Here is a 27,288-nt window from a genome sequence, read left to right as displayed (position 1 = left end):
AAGAAATTACTTAAACGTAAACATAGCTTTACAAAGTTATTACTCACAGATGGCTTCAAAGCAGACAAATCAGATAACTTACGGCTCGTGACCTACACAAACACAAAATGAATACGTATTAAATTACACACCTGGAATCATTAACTTAGTTCTTTCTTATCTTGATGTGTTTCTACTTCTTATTCTCATTATTATGTCTTAGCCATGGCCTAGGAATGACTAGGATGCAATGTGGATGCCAAAATGCACTTTGAAACACTTAACAAAATTTGCTGAAAATAGGGCTTTTGCTCGAGCGGAGGCTCAAAAATGTGAGTGGTCGCTTAAGCACAATTTTGACCGCTCGAGGGGTCTATAAACTCTACAAAAGTACTGGTTGCTTGATTTTTTTTGCTCGACGTACGCTCAACAGTCACTCGAGCTTGAGACTGAGATCTTCGCTCGAGCGCAACACTTGTCGCTCGAGCGATCTACAAAAATTGTATACTTCTAGGAGCATGCATTTTACACTTGAGCCAACTTCTGGTCACTTAAACGAGAGTCCAAAACACAGAGTGGCCACTCAAGTGCAGGTTTTGTCACTCAAGCAGAGAGACAGAATCTGAAATTTCCAGATTGCTCTTCCAAGTTCAAAACTCAAATTCAAAGCTGCAAATTATGGTCTTTTGGGCCAAAAACTTGAGGAAGCACTTGTAAACTGATAAAACATGGTGACTTCAACTTCATTTCACAAAATTAAGCCCAAAAGGTTTGTCAATTGATCAAACTCAAAATTGAAATTGTGAAAACATATCATTACATATCATGCATGTAAAGATGCAAGTTCAAAGCTTTCAAAACATGATCAAATGAGGTGTTTTACTCAAAAACATGTTGAATTCTTAGAACAAGGCCAAAATGAGGACATGCAAGAGGAAATTCTTGGAATTCAACTTCAAAATCATGAGAATTATGCATGCATGCATGATATGACTCAAATACAACAATTCGAGCTCAATTCTTGTATTATACAACTAAAGTCTCTTGAATTCGTGGTCTAGACGTCATAAGTGTGCAATCTAAGGGTTGAATTCTTACCTAGGCTTTCCAAAGTGAGAGCTAGAGGCTTAATACTTGAGTCTCTAAGTCCAATTCCTTTACTTCCTAACAAACCCCTTAGCTTGAGCTCAAGTCTTCTCCTTTCTCTCCCTCTCTCACGTTTTGTTTGGTTGAATAGGCTCAAAGATGTGAAAAGAGATGAGTTGAAGCACATGCTAGCCTTATATAGGCTTAGTTAATGAGCTTAATTAATTGGAGTTAAAGATAACAAAGTGGGATCAATTTATTCTAATTTATTCGTTTTGAATTGAATTTCAATTAAACCTACCATAAAATTTTAAAAATCCCAAATAACACATAAATCAAGTCAATTTCGTGTTCGGATGCCGATAAGGCCTTCAATTCACAGAACAAAACAAAAGCATGAACAGATATTCCTACGATAGACAGAAATAAATACAAATAATGCAACACACATGCAATTAATTCAGAATTTCATCTTAATTACTTTTTAGGCATCTTTAATCGTGTTTAGCAATTAATCATAAGACACTAAGCCTTGGCCATTTAGAGGATGGGTAATGGATTTGATTGGTCAAGTGTTTCCTCTTTCATCAAAACAACATTCATTTGTATTAGTCGCAATTGATTACTTTACTAAGTGGATGAAAGTAGTCCCATTAAAGGTAGGGAATTAATCTCAGATGATTGATTTTATTAAAAAACACATAGTGCATGGATTTGGTTTGCCACAAAAAATTACTGTCGATCAAGGGATAGTGTTTAATGGTGTTGAAGTAAGGAGTTTGCTAGAGTGTATGGCATTCAACTACTCAATTCATCTCCATATTAAGGCCCAAGCAAATGGGTAAGCAGAGTCATCAAATAAGACAATTAAGGCCACATTGAGCAAGGTGATAAAGGATAATCCAAGGAATTGGCATGAGTTGTTAGCTAAAGTAATGTAGGAATATAAGAATTCTAAGAGAGATAGCACTCAGGCTTCTTTTTACGAGTTAGTTTATAGACATGCTGCAGTATTACCCTTTGAGATTACAGTAAGGTCCAATAGAGTGGCTAGGCATCATGACATTCATGTTGATAAGTATAATAAAGCTATGTTTGTAGAGTTGCAGGATGTGAAAGGCCAGAGAGTAGATATTTTTAATTGTATGATGGTTGTAATGCCCTGAAAATTAATAGCATTTTATTAGTTTCCAATCCATTATTATCATTCAATTCCATAACCTTAATAAATTTTCGAGTAAATAAGGATAACAAATTATAAATAAAAAACCCATCTATTTCTTGAAAATCAGTCATCTCATACATTACAACAAATTACAGTGCAAGAAACTATAATATATATATATATATCAAATCGCCCTAAAGGCATACACATTTCAAGGTTAAGGCCCTTGATCACAAAGAAAATAAAATTTTATCTCCATAGGTAAGCTCATGGCTGAAACATAAAACATCAAAAGAGTTTCAGTGCTCCATCTAGAATTCCATATACTTCTCAACGAACGAGTCACACCTTGAGCACCTAGAATTTAGGAATATCCAGCCCATACAACGGGAATGAGCAATGACGCCCAATAGAAAATAAACTCAACACATTATAAATAAATAAATAAATATAAATAAAATGCTCATGTTGGTTATATTCATGCAACACCTCATAATATACAAGTCTTATAACTTTGTTTAACATTCAATACTCGATGTAAACTTTAAACTCATGACTAACTCAACACTTGGACCTTAATTCTTCTTGAGAACATCTTTTTTTCCTTTTTATAAAATCCCAAAACACATCACGTAATACACCCACATTTACCGGCCACCAAGCACGAAAGGACAATTGGGCACCTTTTTACATTTCTGAAAACATCTCCACATTTACTGGCCATCAAGCACGGAGGGGCAATTGGACACCTGTTACATTTTTAAAACAAATACCTCTATATTTACCAACCACCGAGCACAGAAGGGCAATTGGACACCTAGCACATTTATTTAATCGTATCCACCACATTATCAGTGCTAAGCAAATAATGGCAATTGGGCACCTTAACTATATACCAATGACATCCGTACATTCTCCGACCTCAGAGCAAGAAAGGGCATTTAGGCACCACAACACACATAACACTTTCTATATTTATACACACCCAATTACACAATCCAACACTTAATCCAACACCCTATGGATACAATGCAATGCAGGAGTTCATAACATTGTAACTTAATTGAAATCCAGTTCAATTACACAAAAAATCAATCCAATGAATACGATATGAAATACATATATATTACCATGTCCCTAAGTCATCCCTTGCCATCAATTTTAATTATATACTAATCCATACATTGAACCTTTTAATATTTCTAGATTTTTCCACCCAAAACAATTTCCTTAAATCCTCCATTGACATCATCATAACACCACTTTCATTCCACATACAGGTACTCAAGAAGGTTAATTGAAATTTCAACATAAAGTACAATTTTAATTCAAGTCCTCATTTAAAAACAAAATCCCAATTCTAGGGTTTCAAGAAAATTAGGGATTTTCTTCATTTCATCATCAATTCCACCAATCATCAAATATTACTCATCAATATCTTAAAACATGCTAAGTATTTCAAAAATTTGAGTGAAAACCCCAATTTTGAATATAAGCACCTTTTACTCAAAGATTTCAACTCAAACATACCTCCCATAATACAACATAATCAAACGAAATCATAATTGATTAGAGTTAAGAGAACTCCCTACTTCAAGGATGAGAGCCCAAGCAAAGATCTCAAAAAAACCGCAATTCAATTGATCAAAAGGACGATCTGTACTTCTCCTTCACTAATCTTACATGATCTATGGTGGATCCTTGGTGTAAAGAGATGAAATCAAAGGTTTTGTGGCTAGGGTTTTCGGACATGAAGAGATGAGGGATAGAAAGGAGAGAAAAATGAGAGAAAATGAACAAAATGTTGGTTTTATTCTTGCTAATCCCAAACAGACTGTTTGAGCAACCTCTTTTGCACTCGAGCATCAAAGACGTCACACTGCTCGAGTGATAAAACCTTTGCTCGAGCATAGAACGCACACTTCCAGAATCTTAGACCTACAAAAATACTAGATGACCTACCAGACTACCCGAGCAAACAATTTGTTGCTCGAGCGAAAAGAAAGAAAAATTTTCAGAGTGTTACAATCTGCCCACCTTAGGAAATTTCATCCTCGAAATTAAGCAAAAAACTAACACAAGGACAACTCAATCACCAATAGAAAGACAACCACAAACTTAAAACTAGACCCAGACTTGGGATAAGTTCTCAAATTCCGGTCCAACATCTCAAAACCACAAAGACTCGCGAACAACAACTTAAGGAAAAGATCACAAACGTCTCTTCGACCTAGATGACTCATTAGAGTCTATAAGACAAAGAACAACAACAACCATAACAACAACTCGCACCCCAATAATGTTCACCAGCCACCAACAACACGCACAAGACCAAACCAAAACAACAAAAACTACACAATCCATATGTTAAAGGGTTTCATTTTCCTTAGAATTAAACAACTCGAATTTCAAGACCTGAACAGAGTTAAATGAAATAACCTTAGGGATTAACACTCGTTGCACAGTCATGAAGGGTTTATAATTGTCAATGCTTTAAAGGTATATTTCCAATATAAGGATGCTACACAATCAAAAGAATTGATTTCTTAGACAACACAATAACCACCCCGACACTCCAACAAACAAGACTATGATGCAATAATAATTCAAGAATCAGTCATAGTAGAATGAAATTATAACAATGACTCAGGGTCTTAAGTTCAAAGTTATAGTGTAACCTCCATATTTCGATTCTAATACCGGTACTCCACAACTCTCATAAGTTACGAGCAGTAACTTTGGATGATGAGTATTTTCTCTGACTCTTTCACAATGATCTCAAGACCAATTTAATCAAAATGGATAGTTCCCATTATGTATGGGTTCTCAACAAGAGCTGAAGTGACACAAGGATTTCAATGGCACTACAATTCATACAACTCCATAGTGTACTCCAAACTAAAGTCTCACAAAGATAGTTTTCACACACTTAAGAGCTTACTACCTGCACTTCAATCACATACCAACACTTGACCATAACTAAATAGTCAGTAACCAAAATTCCCGAAGATGGTACTACTTACTTGCAACGAGAAACTCTCAATCAACAAACAGAAGAATAAAGTTTGCCAAGAAAACTCAGGACATAAAAAAAAATTGATTGTCCAATCCCGCAGCTTGGATGCAACACCTTACTTAAAATAAAACACTATGTGGTTCCCCATAGTCAACACTTTTACTCAAGAGTGATTCCAACAATTAGCAACATTGTAAGGCAAAGAATTTGAATGATACTAGTTCATCGAGGCAACATACCCAACACAATTTCGTCAATCCATACCAACTCAACACAACACAACTAAGCAATATATAAGGACTAATCATTCATTTTAGCAAGAGGAATTTTTCCATTATCTCTTTTAACAACAAACACGGTGATGTTCAACCATCACTTAACAACAACCAACACACCCGCGGTGGTGCCACAATGCTAACACAAGAGTTCTATATTATCATCCAATTAGAAGTTACCAAAATGCCAACAGCACAACAAATTACAAGGAAAGGTCCCACATATATTCATCATATAACAGCACAAAGTGCTCCCAAAATGAAGGTCTCATCACTTAATCCAACCTAAAAAGGTTCTTATCAACTCATACAAATTTTCTTACCCACACACTCAAGACTTGAACGCTCCGAAGTCCCTCCTAGGATGCTTCACCACCTTACCACCCTTATACCAAAATCTGAGCTATACTCAAGATAACTAATTGTCAATTAGACTCTGATAACAATCATCCATCCAGCCACTCAACAAGACTCTACACTCGATACTCAAACAACTACATACTACCTAGCACCGTTTTCTCTAGGGAGAAACTCCACACACACCACCCTATTCATTCTTTGAAACCATACTGGATTCCTCATACCAAATCGTACCACTCATGTTCCCAAACAAACCATCACCCATGTGCCTAGATAATAAACACATCCTCACGTCATACATGAGTCCGAGTTGGACTTCTAAAGGTCAAAGCATACCATTCACACCCTTAGGTCAAGTCACACATATTTCCTAGACCATTAAACCTCCCACATTACACAATAGACCAATAGAGTCACAACAACTCACCTATCACACAAACTTGCTCCCAACAACTCTCTCTATTCCTATGAACTCTCATAGGTCACACTACCCCCCATATTATACACCTAGAATAAAAGAACCTTATTCTTAACATCCCAAAATGAGTCCCAAATTCTTGTAGTCCGATCTCAATTACATATAATTCTCACAAGACCTCACACACTTAACTTAAGAAGCAATAACGTGTGTGCAACAGGATCTAGTTTGCAATTTAGCAAGAATTCATCAAAACATATAAAATTACAAATCATCACAGTCTAATTCCCTTGGAAAACTACACAAACATAAATATATATATATATATATATATACATATGCAATATTTGTGATTACACTATTCATCAATATTACCATAACATTACAATACCAAAACAACAGAACATCATGCTACTCCCTCATAACCGCACTATCCTTGTTCAACCTACCCAACTTATCTCGCTCACTCTGAGAGCAGTGGTGCTTAACATGGCCCGACTGATTGCGCTTAAAGCAAACAGGTAGTCTCATATCTTGTAACTGGACCAACTAGTGGAGTTGTTCTTGGTCTGAATCCGGCTAAAGGTCATGCGACTGATGGGATCCCGAAACATTAGGGACTCCTACCAACTACAAGAAAAGTCTGTTCACATGTCTTGATTGTTCACACTGATAATAGGTGGACACCTAACCACTACTTCGAGACTGGCTTTAAGAGTGAGCTGACCGCTACTGAAGTTGTCTTCCCTCTTTCTGAGGGCAAGTTGAAGCTTCGTGACCCTACTAACCACATTGAAAAAAAGTCATCTTATTCGGACTGGTACTCCCTAAACTTATCCCTATTACCAAACCTTGAGGCTCAATTCACTGCAATTACAAAGGCGTGCTAGTGCTACCCCTAGACTTCTTGGACATCCCTGAGTTGCTTTATGACTCGTATCTCCCTTGTCTCTTACCCCTCTATTTTTTTCTCCCTTCCAAAGTGATTTCCACATGGGCGGCTCCTTCCACAAGTCTGTCATAATTCTCGATCATACTACCAACCACCTTCGTCTTAATTTCCCACCTATGTCTCTTATCAAATTCTTAACAATGGTGCTCATCAGTCGCTACTAACTATGGTGCAAACCTAGACAAGCTAGTAAAGGCTGCCTTAAACTCTGCTACAGTTGTGTGAAGTTATTTGAGCTCTTCAAACTATTTCCTCAAACGCTTTCTGGCTGTGGGTGGAAGATACTTCGCTTGGAAGGCGTGAGTAAATGCATCCCATGCGTGCACTATACATTCTTTGGCATATTTCCACCATTGCATGTGTCCCCTTTCAATTGAAAAGCCCCCAACATGACCCGAATCTCATCATCTACTATGTGAAACACCTCAAACGCCTTCACTGTATGTTCAGGCCATTCATCTACTTAGAGTGGTTTAGTACCACCATAAAACTCCATAGGTTTAGATTTAAAGAACTCCTTAGCCAAAGAAGAGGTCTAGTCTCTCCTACGACGACCCATGCCACTTCCTCAGCCTTCAAAATGTTCATAGATTCCCGAAATGGACCCGCCAACTCTCGAGCCAACAAACCCATAACACCCTGCACCTTTTGTTTGGCCATGCCAGTTTGGCCTACTCCTTTCCCCAAAAGGAAAACACGCGACCACCCTGACAAGGTCTACCACGATTCTATCACTATGTCTAGACATCCTATATAAGAATAAGATAAAACTTAGCTTACAAGTTAACCCCAACGAAACCCCACACTCTACCCGAAATGTCTACACAAGTCCACACACAAAACAATTCTCACAATGACAAACCACATAAACACATACGAATTATCCTTCTAAGATGCCAATTTGCCCCACAACATTAAAAAAATTCAAGTTAGAATGGCATTGATCAGGTGCCCTCCTAACAAGACTCCTAAGAATTCATAGGCACAAACTTCATCTCAAGAGTTTAATCCCATACCCACATAATCACATAAGTACACACAAGTCATACCAAGCACATAAATGTCCCATTCTAGCCTAGTAACCCATTGTGACAAATGTCAATTCCCATGAGTCTAAGGTATTCAAACCCGGTGAGCTCTGATACCAAGTTGTAACGCCCCGAAAATTAACATCATTTTTTAGTTATCAATCCATTATTTTCATTCAATTCCATAACCTTACTAAGTTTTGGGGTAAATAAGGATAACAAATTATAAATCAAAAACCCATCTATTTCTCGCAAATTAGTTGTCTCATAGATTACGACAAATTATAGTGTAAGAAACTATAAACACAAAAAATATCAAATTGCCCTAAAGGCTTACACATTTCAAGGTTAAGGCCCTTGATCACAAAGAAAATAAAATTCTATTTCGGCAGGTAAGCTCATAGCTAAAACATAAAACATCAAAACAGGTTCAGTGCTCTATCTAGAACTTCATATACTTCTCAACGAACAAGTCACACCTTGATTGCCTAGAATTGGGAATATCTAGCCCATAAAACGGGAGTGAGTAATGACGCCTAATAGAAAATAAACCTAATACATTATATATATATATATATAATGCTCATGTTGGTTATATTCATGCAACACCTTATAATATACAAGTCTTATAACTTTGTTTGGCATTCAATGCTCGATGTAAACTTTAAACCCACGATTAACTCAACACTTGGACCTTAATTCTTCTTGAGAACATCTCTTTTTCCTTTTTATAAAATCTCAAAACAGATCTCGTAATACATCCATATTTACTGGCCACCAAGCACGGAAGGACAATTGGGCACCTTTTTACATTTCTGAAAACATCGCCACATTTACGGACCATCAAGCACTAGGGGCAATTGGACACCCATTACATTTTAAAAACAAATACCTCCACATTTACCGGCCACTAAGCACGGAGAGACAATTGGACACCCAACACATTTATTCAATCGTATCCCCTACATTTACCAGCGCTAAGCACGGAAGGGCAATTGGGCACCTTAACCAATATACCAATAGCATCCCCACATTCTCTGACCTCCAAGCACGGAAGGGCATTTGGGCACCTCAACACACACATGACTTTCTAAATTTACACACACCCAATTACACAATCCAACTTAATCCAACACCATGTTGATGCAATGCAATGAAAGAGTTCATAATATTGTAACTTAACTGAAATCTAGTTCAATCACATACAAAATCAATCCAATGAATACAATATGAAATACGTATATATTACCATGTCCCTAAGTCATCCCCCACCATCAATTTTAATTAAATACTGATTCGTACATTGAACCTTTCAACATTTCCACATTTTTTCACCTAAAACAACTTCCTTAAATCTTCCATTAACATCATCATAACACCAATTTCATTCCACATACGGATACTTAAGAAGGTTAATTGCAATTGCAACATAAAGTACAATTTTAATTCAAGCCTCATTTAAAAACAAAATCCCAAATCTAGGGTTTCAAGAAAATTAGGGGTTTTCTTCATTTCATCATCAATTTCACCAATCACCAAATATTACTCTTCAATATCTTAAAACATTCTAAGTATTTCAAAAGTTTGAGTGAAAACCCCAATTTTGAATATAAAGATTTCAACTCAAATCAACCCATACTTCCCATAATACAACATAATCAAACGAAATCATAATTGATTAGAGTTAAGAGAACTTCCTACCTCAAAGATGAGAACTAACTATGACGACCCAAGCAAAGATCTCGACGAAGCCGCGATTCAATCGGTCAAAAGGACGATCTACACTCCTCTTTCACTAATCTTGCATGATTTATGGTGGATCCTTGGTGTAAAGAGATGAAATCAAAGGTTTTGTGGCTAGGGTTTTTGAACATGATGACGTGAGGGAGAGAAAGGAGAGGAAAGTAGGAGAAAATGAACAAAAAATGGGTTTTATTCTTGCTGATCCCAAACAGACCGCTCGAGGTACCACTCTGGCGCTCGAACGTTAAAGACGTCACACCGCTCGAGCAATAAAACCTTTTCTCAAGTGCAGGACACACGCTTCCAGAATCTCAAACCTACAAAAATACTAGATGACCAGCCAGACCGCTCGAGTGAACAATTGGTCGCTCAAAAAAAGAGAGAAAATTTTTCAAAGTGTTACAATGGCTCAAAAGAAGAAAATTGAGAGAGTTTATAATAAGAAAAGTAAGTTAAAAAACTTTGGTGATGTGACCTTGTGTGGAAAACTATACTACCATTAGGGACAAAAGATCCAAAGTTTGGCAAGTGGTCACCAAATTGGAAAGGTCCTTTTAGGATCCATAAAGTCCTCAAATGAGAAGCATACCAATTGAAGTCCTTGGAAAGGCAACCACATAGAAGAAACATAAATGTGAAATATTCAAAGAAATATTACCCAACCATGTAGGAAAGTTTTAGAGGGATTTGTTTAAGTTAAAATTATTTTACTAATTTAACTTAAACACAAGTTAAAATTATTTTACTAATTTAACTTAAACAAGAGGGGCATTGTTTGCACCCATTTTCATTAAATTCCTATCGACAGGTGTATCAACCAGATGGTGACTTGTGGCAAAGTTAAAGTGAAAATCCTTCATTAGTTAAAGGGAAAAGTGGCATTAGAGGGGTTGATCATGTGTTTTTGATGGCCTAAATGGTGGAGCAGTTACCAAGCTAAGTCAGCGATTTAGTGAATTGTTGCGGAAATGAGCATGTGCAGAATAAGGGTTTGGCTCTGTCGATCAGATGTCCAAAGTATCGGGGGACACGTGGCATCATGAAGGAAAGGTGGATCGACAGGCAGAGTTGAAGGCTTGGTAAAGTTTGAGAGCTTGAAAGTGAAGGAACAGCTACAGCAGTTAGGCAGTGGCAGTTGCAGGATTCAGGAAGATCATGCAATCATGGGCTAGAAAGAGGAGAAAGATATAAAAGCCAGGAAATGGGACGAAGAGAGGACATCATCAACAACAACACAATAACAACTTAGTTTTATCTTAGGAGTAGTTCTATAACTTAGGAGTAGTTTCTTCAAGAGTTTGTAACTTGTAACTTTGTGAACTTGGATAGTTTCATTTCAAAATTATCTTTTTTTTAGTTTGTAACTATCAATTGTTCCAGAGAAGTCCTTATTCTTTTGAGGCATTTAAATCAATTGCACAATTGTCTGATTGTTCTTGTTCAATTGTTTGGTTTAAATTGTTGTTCAATTCCTGTCAATTAGGGATTAGCATAATTTTTACTAACAGATTCTAGTTAGAGTAAATGATTCGGATCATACTAAGATCTTAAATTTAGTAGGATCTTAAAATGAATACGATCCTAGTTATAAAATCGTGTAGAATCACACTATGATCCCGATTCTATCTCGATCCTACTAAAACAAATTTCTTATTATTTATTTCTTATATATGTATATTAATATAAGAAGTTGGGCTATAAACTCTTTCTCTAAGCATATCCTCTAATTTATGTTGATATAAAAGATTCATTATACCAAATTTATCATTTTTCTTTAATGATTTTAAAATAGTTTAAGATATATTATCATTATGGATAACTTTTCATTTTTTTTTACATTGAAAGTAGAATCTTACGATTCTCGATTAGATTCTACGATCTGATTCACAAGCCCCTTCGAACGATCCTACTTAGGATTCCGATTTTAACAACTTTGTATTTTTCCATCATATGTATTAAAGTCATCCAACAATTTTGCCATCATATGTATTAAATTCCTGCATAAAAAACCTAAGTTTTGCAATGAACATGTGGTAACTAAAACGCTTGTGCTTTTGCTATTCATAGTCTTTGGCATTACTTTTTTTCCGCTGTGGCAGCTCAGCTCAAAGCTTCTATTCCTTCAACACCGATTGAAAACGCATCATAAAAGTTAGAATGCCTGTAAATAAATCACGTAATGAAACTTAAACATGCTTCAAATTTCTCTGAATACAGTGAAATTTCATGATTTTTTTTAGAATTTCATTTTACTCATGAATCTTATCTGAAAGATTTTGTAAATAAAATTCTAAAAATATAAATCTTATGAAAAATAGAGATGTAAATCAAAAGTTATTAAATTTTAAAATTACTTAAACATGTAAAAGGTGGGATAAAGGACTCAGATTATTAAAAAAATAATACTGACAGATTTTATCTAAGAAAAAAAATTATATTGAAACTCTTTTACTACCCAAACTATATGGATGATGAATTACTAATTTTCCCTACAAAATAACGAGTATTTTTTATTTATATATATTTTTATCAATTTAATTTTTAACTTTTTTTTCCAAATATATATTTTTAAAATCAAACTAGGCCGAGTCTTATTTTTCTTCTAAAGCCACCGCTAGAGCTGCTTTGGTGCATTTTATAAACATATTTTTTGATTTTTGCTTTTCAATTATAATGATTAGATGAACTACACTACTCAAACTCAATTCATATTTGACTTAAAAGTTTATTTAGGGCTCGTTTGAACTTGGCTACTTTAGTTAGTTTTTGATTTTTTTGACTATTTTAACTTGATTAAATAATTGATTTTTTATTTTATTTTTTTTGTAGTTAATTTGATAGTTGTGAGAGAAAAAAAAATGATTATCATTTAAATGTGATATTTTATCTTATTAGTTATTTTAACATATTTTATCTTTATTGAGTATTTTAACATATTTTATTAAATAAATAAATTAAAATTTTAACCTTGTTTATGAAACAAATGCATACAAGTGAACTGAAGTTACATTCACACACACAACTAGGGCTGTGTAAAACACCACCTAATTCGCTAAAACCGCACCGATCCGTATCGATCTGCACCGCTCTAACAGATACCTGCGGTTTAAACTTTAAAATTTATAATCCGCCAACCGAACCGCTCTGCTCCGCTATAGTTAATACATATATATTTTTTAACCTCCAATGAAATTTTAATGTAAAAATGAGTGTGAGAGAGATTTAAGATATAAATTTATTACAAATTAGTAGTTATATATACGAAACACATTATGTAAAATTACTTTGTATATATTTAAAAAATATTATACAAATTAGTGTTATATATTATGCAAATGTATGATAATTGGTTAGAATGTTCTTCAATCCGCCAATCCATCAAAAACCGCTTAAACCGCAATTTTTCAATCCGCCAATCCACCAACCCGCCATTCAATTTGTAATTTTACTCTCAAACCACTCCGAACCACATGGCGCACACCCCTACACACAAGCCCCAATCAAAAAAGTGTTAATCGCGTGTGATTGTTTGAATGATTTTCAATTAGCAACTTGTTTGAATGCTTCACTATCACTGATGATAGGGAAAGTAATTTCTTTACAAAAAGTCACTATTTGACTTAATCTTCTGTAACTCTCCGAAAATATTAACAACAATACTTTCATAATTCTCAATATATATATGCAAAAGTTCATAGTTTCAATCATACAATATCGAAATCATTTTCATAAATTAATATTCATTCATTGATTTTCTCAAAATATTACAAATGAGGCTACATGCATTGATACATTCATCAATCTTAAATTATAAATCTATAACATGTGACATATATGCATGGAAATAAAGAAAGAAAGAGAAGTTTATGCCCTAATAGCTACATATTTCCAAGATGGTGCTTGGTTAAAACAAAAGTGAGTTAAGCTCAATACAAATAAAAGCCCTAGGCTTGTACATATGGTATTTACAAAACAAAAATAAACGAGCCTTCATCTCTACAATCCTCCTAAGCTAATTCCTTAGCAGAGGCATACTATTAGCACCTGAAAGTTGGTTTCCACATAAGGTAAGCTAATGCCCAGTAGAGATAAATTTAATATTCTACATTATGCTTAACAAAGCCATATAATGAATGCATGTGAATGTCATTTACCAAAACAATATACGTTTTCTTTTCAAACCATGCAATGCCATGTTTATAGTTCAAATGATAAATCGTTACTTCCAAAACAGAAAATAGAGCAGTGGATACACACATTGGGAATCTCTAAGTACGTGTCTGCCAGTAGACTATACAAGTACTATCAAAGCCATTTTACCAGTATTAGTCGGAAAGATCAACACCTAACTGCGCAGGTTTCTAGACTTTCACCAAGGATACACATGCCAACATAATAATAACCACAACCACACCCCCTAACCAGATTCACCAAGGTATTCACTCATTTTTCTCAAAACGATATATTTTCAATGTATAATGATAAAATCAATTGTTCAAATGAAATGGATGAGTGATTGGTCTAGTTCACATAGTTCTCATGCCATTGCTACAATAATTAATACTATCATCCACCAATAATCAAAATAGATATCGATATTCAAAAGATAAATTGAAGAGACAGATATAAATTTATGCATTTCAAAATTTAGAGTAACAATACATGTTCAAAGTCCATTTTCTAACTCACTGATATCACTATAATATCATTTCAAAATCTCAATAACTTCCCCTTTTTCTTTTGTTCAAAAACATGAATCCCAAAGCATTTCCAAATACCACAAACAGATATTCATTTCAACATTTCACATTTTAAAAACAATTTCCTCAAGTCTCAATACTATACACAATTATGATATTATTTTCAAGAAAAACCCCTCTTTATAAACCCAAATCACACCCAAATCTAATCCAAATAAAGTCCAAATCCCTCAAAAGGCTACACTAATCAAGGAGCATATAACAAAGCTAAATCTTATGTGAAACACTAAAGAAACCACTACCTCAATAGTAGAAAGAGAGAGGAAGAACAATCCTAAACTCAACGGAGATGAAACTTGAACTTTTTCAAATTAAAATGATCACCTCCTTGAGCTTTATCGTTTATGCCAAAACACCAAGGTGGCAAGATTTACAAATTTGGGTAGATCGGAGATTTAAAGTAAGAAATTTAGAGAGAGAAAGAAAAATGGTCCAGACAGCTTTTAGAGAGAGAGAGAGAGAGAGAGAGAGAGAGAAACCAAAAAAGTGAAAGAAAATATCTTTTCTTGCAACTTTATACAAACAGACCGCTCAAACGACTAAAACATGGTGATGTAGAACAAGTAGCCGAAGCCTTCTTGGAACAATTGGACCGACAAAAGGCAAGAAAGATGTAGAACAAAGTTCTATAATTTTTATATTTCTTAATTTTATTATTTTGGAATTAGATTTTGACTAGGATTTTATATAGTTTAGAATTTTAGTCTCTTAGGTTTCCTAATTTGTGTTGATTTAAGTTTCCTTGTTTATTTTAGAATTACTTTTCCTACAAGTATTAGGTTTAGTTTATTATAAATAACACTAGAAGCATATGTAATTCATTTATTCAATTAATAATATTTTGAAGAGTTTTTCTTCTATCTTCCTTGTGGATTCAAGGGTGTTCTTGTGGATTCAAGAATTCTCATCTACTAAAACGATATCTAGTCTCATGTGATTTATTCTGCAACATCAAATGGTATCAGACCAAGGAGCCACCTGGCTCAATGGCACAAGACAGAGTAGATCATGCAAACCCTATTGGCGAAGATTGTAGAGTCGAGGCCCTGTGGGTAGCATATGAGAAACAGCAAGAGCAGTTGAACGAAATTTGTGATCTACTTATTGGCCTGAATCTCAATGCCAGCAACAGGCCACCAGTGGTTGATAGGGTCCGTGCTGAGGGAGTTGCCCAAGGCCAACCTGTTAACAAGGACAGAGTGCGCACCAAAGGATTCGCCCGAGGTCAACCTGTTTAGAATGCTCCTAGACGTCCCTTTCGTTGTCCATCTGATAGTGAAGAGGAGTCCGAACCAGAGTTTAAACCACTTTCAACCAACTATCAACCCAGAAGGCAACAACAACAAGGGTTCGATGAGTACCGAATGAAGATAGATCTTTTCCAGTTCAATGGGAATCTGCATATTGAGGATTTTCTTGACTGGCTTTCAAAGGTGGAACAATTTTTTGGGACGATGGATGTTCCAAAATCAAAGATAGTGAAATTGGTGGCGTACAAACTAAAAGGAGGTGCTGTGGTATGATGGATCAATTGCAGAAAAATAGGTATCGACAAGGAAAAGAATCTGTACGGACTTGGCATCGGATGAAACAACTCCTTCAAGACAGAATTTTACGACCAGATTATGATCAATACTTGTTTCAGCTGTACCAAAATTGCACCCAAGGAAGCCGATCTGTATTTGATTATACAACTGAATGTTGTCGACTTTCAGATCACAATAATCTAAATAAGACCGAAAGACAGCGTGCCCAGTATCTCAATGGGTTAAAATTAACCATTTGAGAGAAGATGGGGTTATCAGTAGTGTGGACTATGGATGAAGCACATAATATGGCTCTTAAAGCCAAGCTAATAGAGCTCAAGACAACCGATTCTGGATATTGTTGGAACCCTCCTAATTCGTCATTTCCTACTAGGGAAAAAGGAAAAGGGGCTGCCCAACCAACAATTCCAGTAAATCAGCAGAGGAGTACTGCTGGTGGAGGAGGAAACCAGATGACTGGATCAAGTAGTAGAGAGGCACCTCGAAACACAAAACCTTATGCTAAACCCACAACAGATAAGTGCTATAGATATAGTACACTCGGCCATCACTCTAATGTGTGCCCAGAAAGAAGGACTGCTAATTTAGTTGAAGAAGAAGATGAAATTAGGGGTGATGAAGATGCAGAATATGAGGGTGATCAGTATGAAGGTGTTGAACTTGCCAAAGAAGAAGAAGAACAAGTCAGCTGTGTAGTTCAAAGGGTTCTATTTACACCAAAGACTGAGGACCTCAGTCAACGTCACAGTATTTTTCAATCTTGTTGTACCATAAATCAAAAGGTGTGTGACCTGATTATGGACAGTGGAAGTTGTGAAAATTTTGTGGCTAGACGATTGGTAGCGCACCTGAAGTTGTCTCCTAAACAACACCCCTCTCCCTATAGTATTGGTGTCACGACCCCATTCCGCCCCAAGCAGAATGGTGCCGTGATAGCCAGTAATCCGAGATTACCAAAGGCCAACTTACAAGAATTCACACACAATCAGAGTATATATATGGGGCTAACATGTGCGGAAGTAATAAATTTAGATCTAATTAGTCCGTAAGAGCTGTGCATAAGTCAAATGAAATGGCATATATCTTTACATAGCTTTACAACTTGGGTACAATAAAATGAAGTACAAAAATACATCTTGACCAAAAGGCTTCTCAAGCCATCATATACAAAACACAATGAATTACAAGCTAAGAAGCATGATCTTCAAGATGCTACAAAATGTGAGTCCAAAACAAGTTGCAAAGCACATCTAGGCATCACCGCCTACATATATATAGAGAGGATGAGCTTAGATACTCAGTGAATGGTACAAATAATAAAGGGGTTTGCATGAATAATATCCGAGATCTTTATCAAAGCTACACACATTATATCTTGCACGAAATCAAAGACAAAACAAGTTCATCTAACAAGTCTTTCAAGCTTCATCAATCAAAGTCTTTCAAGGCTTTCAAGTTTCAAGGGGTGATGTTAACAAAGGTTGTGCTACAAATGCTTATAGTCCCCTAACACGTACGGACTTTCAAAGGTTGTGCTACAAATGCTTATAGTCCCCTAGCATGTACGGACTTTCAAAGGTTGTGCTACAAATACTTATAGTCCCCTAGCACGTACGGACTTTCAAAGGTTATTATCCAAAACAAGACTAACACTTGATACACAAAATAGGGATAATCATTCATGCTTAACAAATACTTTTTCCAAAACGAAGCAAAGCTTTATCAAAACTTTATAACATAGCTTTATTAAAAATACCACTCACATAGTTCTTCAATGTCAGGGTCAAGCGAGAGTCCAAGTCCTCAAAACACGAATCAAACGGTTTGAACTCTAAAGATCAAGCTTGGAAATCTATTCCTCTTCTAAGAACTTCTCTCTCCCCAAGAACAAGATATGATACAAAATGATGCATTCTCCCTCTGCCGGCTGATTTAACATTCGGCTCGAACACGTGGCAATGGTTGGTTGGTTCTACTAAAAAAGGTGACTGAGTGAAAAGACAAGACTATGACAAAGTGTGTTCAACAAGCAAGATGGCATAGGCACTCCGGCAGGTAATGATCTCGGCTAATAACAAGGCATCGGCAAGTAAGGGAACAATGATCTCGGCTAGGAAGGACAACACTTGGCCTAGCTGTGCCACACCTCGGCCTAGATGTGTCACACCTCGGTCTAGGTCGCACCAATCCAGGAACAAGATCACTAGGTGCAGGGATAACATTTCGGCCTAGATAATGACATCTCGGCCAATATGCCAGGGTGAGGGTGAAGGTTAGTCAAGATGATCCCAAGATGGTCTAGGCATAAGAAGCTCAAAGGTGACCTAGGCTTAGGATGACCTCGACTACACACACCAAGCAACAAACAAAGCAAAGCAAACAACACTTAAGCAAAACAAGACAAAATCCGTAATGCAAGCTTAACAAGACAAAATCGTATAAATGTATGAGAGCATGACCAAGATGGAGTGAGGGTTGTTACATCCTACCCTCCTTAAAGAAGTTTGGTCCCCAAACTTAAGTTACCTTGCTCTACAAATGACTCTGGATGACGGATTTTCACTTCTTCTTCCTTTTCCCACGTAGCCTCCTTGCCATAATGCTCCTTCCATTCAATCTTTACCATCGGTATCGACTTGTTTCTCAACTGTCTCACTTGTCTGTCAATAATTCTCATCGGCTTCTCCTCGTAGCCTAATTCTTCGTTAACCACAATCCCGGAATAATCAATTACATGCAGTGGATCCCGAATATACTTCCTCAACATTGAAATATGGAACACATTGTGAACTTGACTTAGTTCCGGTGGTAAAGCCATTCTATAGGCAGTTGGGTTAACCTTCTCAAGTATTTCAAATAGCCCGATGTAATGAGGTGCTAACTTACCTTTCTTCCCAAATCTGGAAGTTCCTTTCATTGGTGAAACCTTCAGGAATACATGATCCCCAACTTCAAATTCCAACTCTCTTCCTCTCTGGTCGGCATAGCTCTTCTGTCGACTTTGAGCAGTTTTGATCCTTTGTCGAATGAGCTTAATCTTCTCGGTTGTAACTTGAACCAGCTCGGGGCCAATCAAAGCTTTATCTCCCACTTCAGTCCAACATATCGGTGATCTGCACTTCCTTCCATACAAAGCTTCGTATGGCGCCATGCCAATGCTAGTTTGATAACTGTTGTTGTAAGCGAATTCTACTAACGGTAGATGTACTTCCCAACTTCCCTTGAAATCTAACACCCATAGTCTGAGCATATCTTCAAGTGTCTAAATCGTTCTCTCTGTTTGTCCATCGGTCTGGGGATGAAAAGTTGTGCTAAACTTCAATTCGGTTCCCAAAGCTCTTTGTAAACTCTGCCAAAGTCTAGAAACAAACTTCGGATCTCGGTCTGACACAATGGACGTCGGCACTCCATGAAGTCTCACAATCTCATTCATATACAGTACAACAAGTCGGTCAGCATTGAATGTAGTCTGAACAGGCAAGAAGTGTGCTGACTTGGTTAATCTGTCAATGACAACCCAAATTGAATCCATGCCTTTTTGTGTCCTCGACAAACCAACCACAAAGTCCACGGAGATGTGTTCCCATTTCCACTCAGGAATCGGCAAAGGTCGAAGTAACCCTGCTGGCCTCTGGTGTTCTGCTTTCACTTGTTGACAATGTAAGCACTGAGATACGAACTCGGCTATTTCTCTTTTCATATTCGGCCACCAAAAAGTTTGTTTCACATCTTGATACATCTTAGTGTTCCTTGGATAAACAGCAAATCTGGAACCATGAGATTCCTGCAGAATCTTCCTTTTCAACTCTGGAATGTCGGCCACGCACAGTCTTCCTTCAAACTTAAGTACCTGATTTTCAATAGTGTACCCTGACCTCGGCTTAGTGAGAATCTCATCGGCAACTTTCTTGAAGAATCCGTCCTCCATTTGTCTGGCCTTCACTTCCTCTATAACGGTCGGCTCCACTGAAATCATGGTTAAGCATGCCAGACTTCCAACTGATTTTCTGCTCAATGCGTCGGCTACTGAGTTTGCTTTACCTGGGTGATACTGAATTTGCATGTCGTAGCATTTCAATAACTCAAGCCATCTCATCTGCCTTAAATTTAACTCCTTCTGAGTGAATAGGTACTTTAAACTCTAATGATCTGTGAAAACCTGGCAAGAAGCCCCATACAAGTAATGACGCCAAATCTTCAAAGCAAACACCACGGCTGCCAGTTCCAAATCATGGGTAGGATAATATAGACACCCCATTTTTGACCGTCCTCAAGACTTGGACGTCACCATTAGAACACTTGGTGATTACCCTTGTTTGTGTTCGTCTTGAGTTCCCGGAGGTCTCGGTTGCGCGCCTTGCCTCAGGATCTCTCGACTCGACCGTGTTGTGTCTGGTTTTGCACCAAACACTTGTGTTTTGCCTTGGAGGGGCAGGGAATGCCTTGTGAGGCATCCCCACACATCACCGGCCATGGCTTGAGGCCACCGGCCAGTGATTTTATGCCATCGGCAATGTATATTGCCGGTCGGCACTCTTTGTTGTCGGTCGGCCATTTATTTTGCCAAAATGGCAATTTTGAATGGCCGATCACTGTTCATCTACTTTTGGTAGATATTTTGTGCCAGCTGTGATAGTTGGCACCCACTCTGCTCCCCTCTATACACGTGTATGGAGGGATTTCCCTCCTGGATGGCTTGTTTTGAAAGCCTTACAAGAGGGAGTTGCCTATAAGAAGAGGGCTCCTCTCTTGGCATTAGGGTTACAAAAATTTTAGAGGGAGCTCTGGATTAGGGTTAGGGTTGATACATATTTCCTATCTCTATATCTCTCTCTTGTGTGTGTCTAGTGTGTGTTTGTCCATACTATTGCACACAAACACATAGTGTTATACCTTCTCTTGGTTGTTGAGGGACCAGAGGGTTGTTCTTGGTGTTCTTGCTGGATTTGAGCTCAAGGAGGCAACAAGATCATCATTTGTGAAGGAGGATTTCAAGGGTAAGAAACTAGTCCCTTTTTACCCCATTTTTGCACACTACTTTTACCTATCTTGCAACTATTTTCTGGCTTTGTATATAATACATAAAAGTTCTATTTTTAAGGCCTCTAAATAGTTTGTTAAGAGTGTTTTAAGCTTTGGGGTTGTTTGACCCCTCTTAAGCCTTGTTTGGCCCTTGTTTTGTGCTATTTTGTGTGAGCTCCGGGACTTTGGTGTTTGGGCCTCCTCACCACTGAAATCTTAAGGGATTTCAGTGGTAAGGATGGTGCCTTGAGGTCCCAAGAAGGAGAGGGCCACCCCCTCTCCTTGTTGTCCTTGAAAAGGGCCATTTTTGCCTCTTGAGGGAGCACCTAGCTTAGGCTCTTGTTGACCATGCCTTAGCTGTTATTTATGCTTATTTTGCCATGAAATAGCATTGTTTTAAGTTGGTTTTGGTACACCATGCTTGCTTAGCATGCATGCCTTGTAATGCCATTTTGTTGCCTTAACATGCCTTAGGTTGTAAACCATTGTTCTAGCATGTTTTAGGCTTGGCTTTGTGAAGCTTTCATGTTTATTTTGTCATGATTAAGGTCTGTCCTTAGTTTTTTAGGTCGACTTTGGCATGCATTGTATAGCCCCTTTGCATTTTTGGCTTGTTGGCCTTAAGGGTGTGAGTGTATAGCATGCATTACTTGCTTTGATTTAATGGGTTGGGACCATTTTCCATGTCATTTCAGTCCACTTAGTATGCTTGTATGCTTGCATTTCATGGTCCCTTTGATGTGTCAAAGGCTTGTGTTGCATGCTCCATGTTTTGGTCATTATGCATGCTTTTGAATTCAAGTCATTTAGATGCCATCTAAGTAATCTTTTGGGCTTTGTTTTATGTGCTAAAACTCTATTTTGGGTCATTGAATTCATGCCATGTTTGGTTTTGTTAAGTGTGGTTCAATACCCCTTTAGCTTGCTTTGAATCTTGGACTTTGCTTGCATACCTTGATTGCATTGTTTGGGTTGGTTTGGCACCATGTTCTTGCATGATTTTCAAAGCTTAATTTACATGCTAATTGTCCATGTTGTGCCTCTTTCAAGTGTGCTTGAGAGTTGCCCTCTTGTGTTTAAGTATTAGCCCTTTAACATGTGCATGTGTGTGCGTGTGTTGGCCTCCATGTTTGAGCACTTTAGCCACTGATTTAGGCTTGTTTGAGAATTGCCTAATCATGTTTAAGTCCATTTCTTTGCTTGTTTGCATGCTCACCTCGCATGGTTGCTTGCATACTTGCATGTACACATTACATTGCCATGCTGCATCCTTAGCTCGCATGCCTAGGTTGCATTGCATTGTGCATGCATTGCCTCACCTCTTGAAGTGAGTCATGATAGAGGTAGAAGCCCCTTGGTTTGATTATGTGCATTGCATTACATTTGAAATGAAAAATGCACAACTTGGTCTCTTAGGCTATCACGCATTGAAATGTGCGCTTGATGATCCGAGAACCAAGGACCATGTCCCTTTGAGTCATAAACATGATAAGGGATATGATCGGTGCATACATTGCTTGAAATGCATTGCCATGCTGTGCCTTGCCCTCTGCTGCTGTCAATTGCAGGTTCTGCAGACATTCTTGGCCGACCGGCAGTGTTCAGTGCCGACCGACCATAAATCCGTGGCCAATAGCTTCATCAACAGCCGATGATCACATCTTACTGCCGGTGGCCATTCTCCTCAGCCGATGGGGTCTCCCAATGTCCAGGGAAGCAATTCTGAGACTTTGGCAGTTTTCAGAGGGGCAGAGCAGGGAAAACAGAGGCAGCCTACGCATGGCAGTGGACTTCCGAGCAAGACCCGAGCACGCGTGCATTGAGCCCTCTTCCCGAGGCCCTTTTTCTTGCTTTCTTAAATTAATTAATTTGTTTAATTAATTTAGTTGGTCTGTAATAATTAATTAGCTAGGATAGTTAATTCATTATTCGAATTGTATTATTCTTTTGGTCCCTCCGAGCGAGGGCGAATCTGTAATAAGTGTGGGTGAGTGTGTGCATGTTTTCCAATCCCCACTTCTTTCTCCCTTTTACTTACCTGCTTTTGATGGTTAGTATTAGGACATGTTTAATTTAGCATACCTTATGCTATGCATGCGTGCATCCACACATTTGTCTTGCATGCGCCGGGCTCGGCGCATCATGCTAACTGCATTAGTATTTCAAATCTAACTTGAATACATGCTACTTGTGCATTTTCACATGTCATTCATAGACTAGCCGAGCCTACTCTAGCGACATTCCACATGCGTTGCATTAGACATTTAAACATGGACTTTGATCATGCATTGATTGCTAACGAGTTCTTTGTTTTGGCACGAAGTACGATGTAAGTAGTTATGCTTTAGCATCCTTGCATGCGTGTGAGTGTTGCCATGATAGCATGATTACCATGAGGCTAGCTGCTTATGTGATATAACTGCTTGAATGCTTGTGGGTGAAGGTTGGATTGTCTGAGTTAGAATAGCTCATTGAAATCCGTGTTTTAGCCTACTTGCGAGTAACAAATTCCAAAACATTTTTCCAAAACAAACGGATATGCAATGCTTATTCCCAAATTAGGCAATCTAGTCTATACTTTTGTGCTGTGCGCATAACATAGTAATTCTAGGCTAATAATCGGGATAAGAACACATAACGTTTTCAAAATTAGATATCATGGTTAGTAGAGGCCGATCTTCGGATCGAGCGAGAAGGGGTGCTCATAGCTAACCTTCCCTAATCGTACCCAAGCTCCCGAGCCGAGGCAACTTTGGTGATGACGGACACATGGCCTTTGGCACCGAGTCAGGGTTTCCTAAATTCCCCCATAAAAAAATATTTAGGTGGCGACTCTGTATCTGGCAAAGCAGTCCATGTTTGGCACTTCTTTTTCTAAAAATCTGTTTTCTCAAAACGATTTGCCGGATTTGGACTCTTTGGTTCAGATTAAGGACCGTGACAAATTGAGTCCGAACTGTAGCACGAGGGCCTCACGCGGGCGCGTCTACAGATAATTCTTTTCGTGAGGTTTCAATTGACGGGATGCATACGCTATAACCCTACCTTCCTGCATTAACACGCAACCCAATCCCTTATGTGAAGTATCACTATAAATCTGAAATTCTTCTTTGTTTGACGGTAGTATAAGTACCGGTGCTGTAACCAACCTCGCCTTTAACTCCCAAAAAGCTGATTCCCTATCCTCGGTCCATTCATACGCCACTTCTTTCTGAGTTAGTTGTGTCAGTGGTACTGCAATCCTTGAGAAATCCTTCACAAACTTCCTGTAATAGCCGGCCAAACCCAGAAAGCTGCGAACCTCGGAAATGTTAGTCGGCGTCGGCCAATTCACGACAGCTTCAATCTTACTTGGATCAACGGAGATTCCTTCTTCATTAATCACATGGCCCAAAAATGAAATGCTGGAAAGCCAAAGTTCACACTTGCTAAGCTTGGCATATAATTTCCTGTCTTTTAGGATTTGTAAGGCTAGTCTCAAATGCTGCTCATGCTCATCACCACTCTTGGAATAGATCAGTATGTCGTCGATGAAAACAATCACAAACTCGCCTAGGTACGGCTTAAAAACTCTGCTCATCAAATCCATGAATGCTACAGGAGCGTTGGTCACTCCGAAAGGCATCACCAAAAATTCGTAGTGGCCATACCTTATCCAAAAAGCAGTCTTCTCGACATCCTCGGCCTTAACTTTCAGCTGATGGTAACCCGACCTAAGGTCAATTTTTGAAAAGACTTGTGCTCCTTGTAGTTGATCAAGAAAATCATCAATCCTAGGCAACGGGCACTTATTCTTAATGGTCACCTTGTTAAGCTCTCTGTAATCAATGCAAAGGCGAAGTGTGCCATCCTTCTTCTTAACAAATAGAACGGGTGCTCCCCATAGTGAAGTGCTCGGCCTAATGAATCCTTTATCCAACAATTCTTGTAATTGTAGTTTCAGTTCCTTAAGTTCAGCTGGGGCCATTCTATAGGGTGTTTTGGAGATAGGCTGCGTTTCCGACATGATGTCAACGGAAAATTCTATTTCTCTATTGACTAAGTGGCCAGGCAAGTCATTTGGAAAGACGTCGGGGAATTCTCTAACCACGGGGATGTCGGCTAACTCAACATTTCCATTCAAATTACTTAATATACTACACAGATATCCATGGCACCCCTTTTGGATCAACTTATAGGCTTTCATGGATGAGATTAAGTAAGGCGGGGGTACTACTCCTTTACCTTGGAAAATAACCTCTGCTGGTTTGGGGGTTTCAGTGTGACACTCTTTGAAACACAGTTAATAGATGCATGATTCGTTACTAACCAGTCCATTCCCAATATGACATCAAAGTGAGTCATGCTTAACGGCATTAAATCAACTAATAATTCTACGCCCTCAATCACAACGACACACGCCCTATAAATGGATGCGACAATCATAGTTCTCCCAGATGGAGTAGATACATATAACACATAATCAAGGGGTTCTTGTTCTCTATTTAACTTCTCGGCAAACTTAGTAGATACAAATGAATGTGTAGAACCCGAATCAATCAATATGTATGCATCTTGAGAGCAGATTGGGAGTATCCCTGACACGACTGTCTCAGCATTCTGAGTGTCTCCTGGTACCAATGCAAAAACTCTACCCTGTCTCGCCTGGGCCCTCCCGATGTTATTTCTCTGTGCAGAGCCGGAGCTACTCCTATTCTTCTTACCATCATCAGTCCTTGTCTTCAGACAGTCTTTCACGCGATGACCTATTTCGCCACATTCGAAACAGGCTTCTGATGCCCAACGACAAACTCTGGAATGCGGTTTCCCACAGCTTGCACACGTCGGCTTAGCATTACCTTCCTGGTTCGAGTTGCTGGAGCTGCCCACATTCACTTTCTTCTTAGTGTTAAACGAAACTCGGCGAGTGTCATAGTTCTGTCTCTTCCTCTGGCTCTCTCCTGAATTCTGGTATCGGTTCAAGGTAGCTTCTGCAAGGATGGCCTTGTCCAATACTCCGGCGTAAGTCGGCATGTTGAGCATGTTAACTCGATCTTGTATCGGCCCACAAAGCCCACTTTCAAACTTCCTGGCTTTTCTATATTCATCATCGACCATGTGAGGTGCATACCTCACCAACTCGGTAAAAGCACGGTCATATTCTGCCACTGTCCTGCTGCCCTGTGTTAGAGTCTGGAACTCTGTAGTCTTGCGGTCTCGAACGCTAAGGGGAAAGTGTTTGTTGTAAAACAACTCTAAAAATTTGACCCAAGTCAAACCTGGGTTACTTTCTCGGGTCATCATCCACCATCTTCGTGCATCGTCGTCTAGTGTGAATGCGGCCAATGACACCTTCTGGGCGTCGGTGCTTGGAAAAATCTCAAATAGTTTCTCCATTTCCAAGACCCACGCTTCGGCTTTCATCGGCTCTATGCCTCCAGAGAATCTTGGCGGTTTCATTTTCTTAAACTCTCGGATCAGGGCTATGGTGCCGTCCCCATATAAAGCTTGCTGTGGAGGCACTTGTGGCGCTGGAGGAGGCAGAGGTGGAACTGCATATCAGCCGTTTGTCTGCTCGGCCTGGGTAAAAGTAGTACTAGTGTCTTGCGGCCTAGGTTGTCTCAACTCACGGACCAAACCTTCGACCAATCTCTCTAATCTATCCAATCTGTCTTCGGGATGATCTCGGCCAATTGGTGGTCTACTCCTCCTTATGATGCTAAGAGTATGCAAAATGCGACTTTAAAACAAAACGATCAAACAATATACATGCAAATAACAAATAGTCACGCCGAGGTGATGCACACAGTGTCAAGTAGCAAACAATACGATGCAATTCTAATACTTTTCTAAGGGAAATCCTATGCTATTTAGGACTCAAAGTGTGTGAATAATGTACTATAAGGAACCTGGCTCTGATACCAATCTGTCACGACCCCATTCCGCCCCAAGCAGAAT

Source organism: Camellia sinensis, chromosome 11, assembly GCF_055761805.1.
Source record: "Camellia sinensis isolate YWXY chromosome 11, ASM5576180v1, whole genome shotgun sequence".
NCBI classification, from domain to species: domain Eukaryota; kingdom Viridiplantae; phylum Streptophyta; class Magnoliopsida; order Ericales; family Theaceae; genus Camellia; species Camellia sinensis.
Note: the sequence above shows the minus strand (reverse complement) of the source record.